The following is a 7,853-nucleotide window of genomic DNA, read 5'->3' as shown; positions in this document are numbered from 1 at the left end:
CACACACAAAAGAAGATAACTTTTGGTACACTATACGCACAAAAAATATTAACATCATGGAAAATGTGTTTGAAACTAGCTTCTTTAAAATGATTCTCAAATTATTAGATTGTATATATATTTCCAACTGATGATTTTAGCTGGTGACTCCTGCCTTTGTCAAGTTCATTAGCATTTCAAAATTATTTCAGTGGGATCATTATGGTCATGCATTATTGACATCTTAAAGTTTTATTAATTTATTTAACAAATATTTGGTGATTGCCTCTTGGTTGCCATGCAATGGCTAAACCAAAGCCCCTGTCCTCTACCTAGAGTTCATTATTGGAAAGGAAAAAGATGACAGCAGTTTTGTAACACACCCTTCCCTGTTCGGAATGCTTTCCCTCTTATGAGTAACCTTGACCAAAACCATTATTACATGATAGTTATGCAAATGTTTATGATAAAGGAACTTTGAACACTGTCTTTAGGGCCAGTAGCAATTGAGATAAAATGAAATATTCATAATAACAGTTGAGGAATTACAAGTTCTATAAGTCCAAGGCATCCGATAGAATGAGAATGATTTATCAGTTCTCCAGGTTTACAATTAAGTGAGAGTGTTATAAGGATTGCTGAATGTACTCAGCTTTCACAATATGACTGGAGGAATAACAATAATGAGAGTGTCAAAGGTCTAAGGAAAGTACTTTCCTTAGATCTTTAAGCACCTTTACAAGCGTTTTCTTTTTTTTTTTTTTTTTTTTTTTTTTAACACTATTTTTTTTTTTAATGGGGTGACATCAATAAATCAGGGTACATACATTCAAAGAAAACATTTCCAGGTTATCTTGTCGTTTAGTTATGTTGCATACCCATCACCCAAAGAGAGATCGTCCTCTGCCACCCTCCTTCCAGTTCTCTCTGTACCCCTCCCCCTCCCCTCCCCCTCTCCCTCCTTCCCTCCCCCCACCCCCCTTAGCCACCACACTCCTGTTCATGCCTCTCAGTCTCGCTTTTATGTCCCACTAATGTATGGAATCCTGCAGTTCCTGTTTTTTTCTGATTCGCTTATTTCACTCCGCACAATGCTACCAAGACTCCACCATTCCGCTATAAGTGATCCAATGTCACCATTTCTCCTAGCTGAATAATATACCATGGTGTATATGTGCCCCGTCTTCTTCATCTAGTTCTCTATTTTTTTTACAGTGATTAAAAGCCTTTAAGCAAACTCTTGGCCAATACAGCAAGAATCCATAAATGAGTAGTGTCCTTAACATGTTCCCCAAGTCCAAGTTGGCCCCCTCACCATGCCAAATCCCTGAAAAATGCAACCCAACCACAGTTCAGTCTGTTAGGAGCTGTCACAGGGAGCAGGAGTCCAGGAAAGTTCCCCACAGGAAAAGTCCGTATGGCACTGGAATTGTTGTCACCATTCTGTACTTTGCAGCTCATGTCCAAGTCCCAATGACCGCTGCTTCTAGCTGGTAATGATTCAGGTAGACTGGAAAAAGCCATTTGCAGCATGCGTGGATATGGAGCTTCTGTTCTCCTCTGCCTGGAGAGTTGAGACCAGGTTGCTTTTCCCTGGAGCTCTGTGACTGTGGCCTGGTAAAGAGAACCTTGGGATACACTAAGCTGGGTGGCAAAGGTAAATTCATAATACAAGTTGGCAAAAGGAGGAAAGAGAGCTCTAAATTAAGAGTAGGTCCCAGCCTGAAATATGAGTGGGGCATTGAGGTAGGAGGAATAAAGGAATCACTATATATTAAGCAAAGCAGCAGAAAATAGGACTATCAACACCCACAACAAAGATCTTTGAGGGAAGAATAAAGAACCTGACTATTCAGGCAAAACATAGTTAAGTGGCCCTTGTGCAAATGAGATCAGTTTACCTGCTTCTTGGAAGAAATACCCTAGGCTCGTCCACAGTGTCGTAGATGGGGTCGACGGCCCTGGGCACCTTCAGCCTTCAGTGGCAAACCCCAGCATTCTGGGCAAGGTTAGGTCATAGGTGGCTGGAGCAGGCCTGGAAGAGACTGAACCCTCCCTTAGAGGAGCGAGGGGGAAGCCTACCTTCCAGTGTCCCTGTTTCCTCACAGCAGAGGTGTGTAAGCCTGGCAGGCTTTAGCTCAATGACCTTCCTTTCCACTATTGAAGCAGGACCCAGATGGCATCCTATGAGACCCCTTTGGGGTGCTGGAGCCTTTAAGGGTGTATCCTAAAAGCTGGTAGTTCCCCCTGATCTCTATTGGGCTTTTTCTGCCTCTAGGTATCTTAAAAGCCATTCTCAGAAGATCTCGCTGAGGGGTTTGAGGATCCCCATCCGCCTATATAAATCTTTTCCATATATCTGGAGCTATTTGGAAAAAAGACAGAACAGTGTTATTAGCTAGATCTAAAAAGAAGGTAGATTTGGTGTCTCCTGTTCATCAGCTTTCAAAAGAAATGTAAATTTTTTTTTTTTTAAGTTAAAAGCATGATATGGTAGACCCGTCGGAGTCATTGGCCTGGTGTGCAGGATTCCCGGGTTCGATTCCCGGCCAGAGCACACAGGAGAAGCGCCCATCTACCTCTCCACCCCTCCCCCTCTCCCCCCCTCCTGGTCCCTCTCCTCCCGCCCACAGCCAAGGCTCCACCGGAGCAAATCCACCCTGGGCACTAAGGATGGCCCCATGGCCTCCGCCCCAGTTGCTAGAATGACTCCGGTTGTAACAGAGCAACATCCCAGATGGGCTGAGCATTCCCCCCCGGTAGGCATGCCAGGTGGATCCCAGTCAGGTGCATGCAGGAGTCTGTCTGCTTGCCTCCCCATCCCCATCCTCAGAAATATACAAAAAATAAATAAATAAAAGAAAAAATACAAAAAAAAAATTAAAAAAAAATACAAAAAAAAAAAAAAAAAGGGGGGGGGAGGTCATTCCCTTGTGCTAAAGCACCAGGGAGCATGGAGTGAGCTTGAGTATGTCCTATGAAACATGGAGCTCTATGTTTACATATAAGACTTTGAAGAAGGAGGAACTGCTGAAATAGTTTGTCAGCATTTGTCCCTAAGACAGCAGTCTTTATAGTGGGAACACCATACGTAAATATTTGCTGTCTGTCTATAGATTAAGGGGGGAATATGGCCAATGCTGAAAAGCCATGATCTTTGTGCCCCTCCCCTCCCCCAACCCCCTCCCTCTCCTCCCCCCACCCTGTAACCCCAACACTGTTGTTCATGTCTCTGAGTCTCATCTTTATGTCCCACCTATGTGTGGAAACATATAGTTCTTAGTTTTTTCTGATTTACTTCTTTCACTCAGTATAATGTTATCAAGGCCCATCCATGTTGTTGTAAAAGATCCTATGTCATCATTTCTTATGGCTGAGTAGTATTCCATAGTATATATATACCAAAGCTTTTTAATCCACTCATCCTCTGATGGACACTTGGGCTGTTTCCAAATCTTTGCTATTGTGAACAATGCTGCCATAAACATGGGGGTGCATTTCTTCTTTTCAAACAGTGCTATGGTGTTCTTGGGGTATATTCCTACCAGTGGTATAGCTGGGTCAAAAGGCAGTTCGATTTTTAATTTCTTGAGGTATCTCCATACTGTTTTCCACAGTGGCTGCACCAGTCTGCATTCCCACCAGCAGTGCAGGAGGGTTCCCTTTTCTCCACATCCTCGCCAGCACTTATTCTGTGTTGTTTTATTGATGAGCGCCATTTTGACTGGTGTGAGGTGATATCTCATTGTGGTTTTAATTTGCATTTCTCTAATCATTAATGATGTTGAACATTTTTTCATATGCCTATTGGCCATCTGTGTGTCCTCTTTGGAGAAATGTCTATTCATTTCTTTTGCTCATTTTTGGATTGGATTGTTTGTCTTCCTGGTATTAAGTTTTACAAGTTCTTTATAAATTTTGGTTATTAACCCCTTATCAGACGCTATGTCAAATATATTCTCCCATTGTGTAGTTTGTCTTTTTATTCTGTTCTTATTGTCTTTAGCTGTGCAGAAGCTTTTTAGTTTGATAAAGTCCCATTTGTTTATCCTGTCTTTTATTTCACTTGCCTGTGGAGACAAATCAGCAAATATATTGCTGCGAGAGATGTCAGAGAGCTTACTGCCTATGTTTTCTTCTAAAATGCTTATGGTTTCACGGCTTACATTCAAGTCTTTTATCCATTTTGAGTTTATTTTTGTGAGTGGTGTAAGTTGGTGGTCTAGTTTCATTTTTTTGCAGGTAGCTGTCCAGTTTTCCCAACACCATTTGTTGAAGAGGCTGTCTTTACTCCATTGTATTGTCTTACCTCCTTTGTCAAATATCAGTTGTCCATAGAGCTGTGGGTTTATTTCTGAGTTCTCTGTTCTGTTCCATTGATCTATGTGCCTGTTCTTATGCCAGTACCATGCTGTTTTGAGTACAATGGCCTTATAATATAACTTGATATCTGGAAGTGTGATACCTCCCGCTTTTTTCTTCCTTTTCAGGATTGCTGAGGCTATTCGTGTTCTTTTTTGGTTCCATATAAATTTTTGGAATATGTGTTCTATGTCTTTGAAGTAAGTCATTGGTATTTTCATTGGTATTGCATTGAATTTATAAATTGCTTTGGGTAATATAGACATTTTAATGATGTTTATTCTTCCTAACCATGAGCATGGTATATGCCTCCACTTATTCGTATCTTCCCTGATTTCTTTTATCAATGTTTTATAATTTTCTGAGTACAAGTCTTTAATCTCCTTGGTTAGATTTATTCCTAGGTACTTTATTTTTTTGGTTGCAATGGTAAAGGGGATTGATTCCCTGATTTCTCTTTCTGACAGTTCATTATTAGTGTATAAAAATGCCTCTGATTTCTTAGTATTGATTTTATATCCTGCCACCTTGCCAAATTCTTTTATCAGGTCTAGTAGTTTTTTTACTGAAACTTTAGGGTTTTCTATATACAATATCATGTCATCTGCAAATAATGATAGTTTTACTTCCTCTTTTCCAATTTGGATGCCTTTTATTTCTTTTTCTTGTCTGATTGCTGTGGCGAGGACTTCCAGAACTATGTTGAATAAGAGTGGTGAAAGGGGGCAACCCTGCCTTGTTCCTGATCTTAAGGGGATAGCTTTTAATTTTTGCCCATTGAGTATGATGTTGGCTGTGGGTTTGTCATAGATGGCCTTTATCATGTTGAGGTATGTTCCCTGTATTCCCACTTTGCTAAGAGTTTTGATCATGAATGGGTGCTGGACTTTATCAAATGCTTTTTCTGCATCTATTGAAATTATCATGTGGTTTTTCTCCTTTCTTTTGTTTATGTGATGAATCACATTGATTGATTTGCGAATATTGTACCAGCCTTGCCTCCCAAGAATAAATCCTACTTGATCATGGTGTATGATTTTTTCCATATATTGCTGGATCCGGTTTGCTAAAATTTTATTGAGGATTTTTGCATCTAAGTTCATCAGGGATATTGGCCTATAATTTTCTGTTTTTGTGTTGTCTTTGCCTGGTTTTGGAATCAGAATTATGCTCGCCTCATAAAAGGAGTTTGGAAGTCTTCCTTCCTCTTGAATTTTTTGAAATAGCTTGAGAAGGATAGGAGTTAGTTCTTCTTTGAATATTTGGTAGAATTCACTTGTGAAGCCATCAGGCCCAGGACTTTTCTTTTTTGGGAGTTTTTTGATAGCTGTTTCAATCTCATTTGTTGTAATTGGTCTGTTTAGGTTTTCTGATTCTTCCAAATTGATTTTTGGAAGATTATATGATTCAAGGAATTTGTCCATTTCATCTAGGTTGTCTAGTTTTTTGGCGTACAGTTCTTCATAGTATTTTCTTACAATATTTTGTATTTCTGTTGTGTCAGTTGTTATTTCTCCACTCTCGTTTCTAATTTTATTTATTTGAGTCCTCTCTCTTTTTTTCTTGGTGAGTCTTGTTAAGGGTTCATCAATCTTGTTTACCTTTTCAAAGAACCAGCTCCTGGTTTCATTGATCCTCTGTATTGTTTCTTTAGCCTCTATGTCACTTATTTCTGCTCTGATCTTTATTATTTCCTTCCTTCTACTAGCTCTGGGCTTTACTTGCTGTTCTTTTTCTAGTTCTTTTAGATGCAGGGTTAAGTTGTTAATTTGAGCTTTTTCTAGCTTCTTGAGGTATGCCTGTAATGCTATAAACTTCCCTCTCAGGACTGCTTTTGCTGTGTCCCATAAATTTTGAGTTGATGTATGCTCATTATCGTTTGTTTCTAGGAATTTTTTAATTTCTTCTTTGATCTCAATGTTAACCCATTCATTGTTTAATAACGTGCTATTTAGTTTCCAAGTGTTTGAATGTTTTTCAATTTTTCTATTGTGGTTGATTTCTAGTTTAATGCCATTGTGATCAGAGAAAGTGTTCGATATGATTTCAATCTTCTTAAATTTGTTGAGCCCGCTTTTGTGCCCTAACATGTGGTCTATTCTAGAGAATGTCCCATGAGCGCTTGAAAAGAATGTATATTCTGTTCTTTTAGGGTGAAAGGTTCTGAAGATATCTATTAAATCGAGTTCATCTAATATGTCCTTTAAGTCTGCTGTTTCTTTGTTAATTTTCTTTCTTGAGGACCTATCTAATGATGTTAATGGGGTATTGAAATCTCCTACTATTATAGTATTGCTGTTGATCTCGCCCTTTAAGTCTATCAAAGTCTGCTTTATATATTTAGGTGCTCCTATATTAGGTGCATAGATATTTATAATGGTTATATCTTCCTTTTGTATTGCTCCCTTTATCATTATGTAGTGACCTTCTTTATCTCTAACTATGGTCTTTGTTCTAAAGTCCATTTTGTCTGATATAAGTATTGCTACCCCAGCTTTTTTTTCATTTCCATTTGCGTGAAATATTTTTTTCCATCCTTTCATCTTCAGTCTGTGTGCATCTTTTGATTTAAGGTGTGTCTCTTGTAGACAGCATATGTATGGGTCCTGTTTTCTTATCCACGCAGCTACCCTATGTCTCTTGATCGGATCATTTAATCCATTAACATTTAAGGTTATTACTGATATGTAATGGTTTATTGCCATTTTTTTCTTTAAAACTGTTTTTCTCTTTTGCTATATTCTTTTTTTCCTTTGATCTGTTTACCACAGGTCCCTTAGCATTTCTTGCAGCCTTGGTTTGGTTGTAGTGAAATCTTTTAGTTTTTTTTTGTCTGTAAAGCTTTTTATTTCTCCTTCAATTTTAAATGATAGCCTTGCTGGATAAAGTAGTCTTGGTTGTAGGTTCTTGTTCTGCATTACTTTGAATATTTCTTGCCATTCCCTTCTGGCCTCAAGTGTTTCTGTTGAGAAGTCAGAAGTCATCCTTATGGGGGCTCCTTTGTAGGTGATTGTCTTTTTTTCTCTAGCAGCTTTTAATATTTTCTCTTTATCATTTAGCTTTGGTAATTTAATTATGATGTGTCTTGGTGTTGGTTTCTTTGGATTTCTCCTTAATGGAGTTCTCTGTGCTTCCTGAACATGTGAAATATTTTCCTGCCTTAATTGGGGGAAGTTTTCCGCTATAATATGTTTGAACAAAGTCTCTATCCCTTGTTCTTTCTCTTCTTATTCAGGAACCCCTATGATGCGGATGTTATTTCTCTTCATGTTGTCACAGAGCTCTCTTAGAGTTTCCTCAGACTTTTTGAGTCTCTTTTCTTTTTTCTGCTCTGCTTCCATGCCTTTATTTATTGTGTCCTCTAACTCACTGATTCGATTCTCTGCTTCATCCATCCTGCTTTTAATTCCTTCCATTGTATTCTTTATTTCAGATATTGTATTTGTCATTTCTGTCTGATTCTTTTTTATTATTTCAATGTCCTTTTTTATATTTGTTATCTCTTTATTTAG

The sequence above is a fragment of the Saccopteryx bilineata genome, chromosome 2 (assembly GCF_036850765.1).
Source record: "Saccopteryx bilineata isolate mSacBil1 chromosome 2, mSacBil1_pri_phased_curated, whole genome shotgun sequence".
NCBI classification, from domain to species: domain Eukaryota; kingdom Metazoa; phylum Chordata; class Mammalia; order Chiroptera; family Emballonuridae; genus Saccopteryx; species Saccopteryx bilineata.
This window is presented reverse-complemented; position numbering follows the sequence as displayed.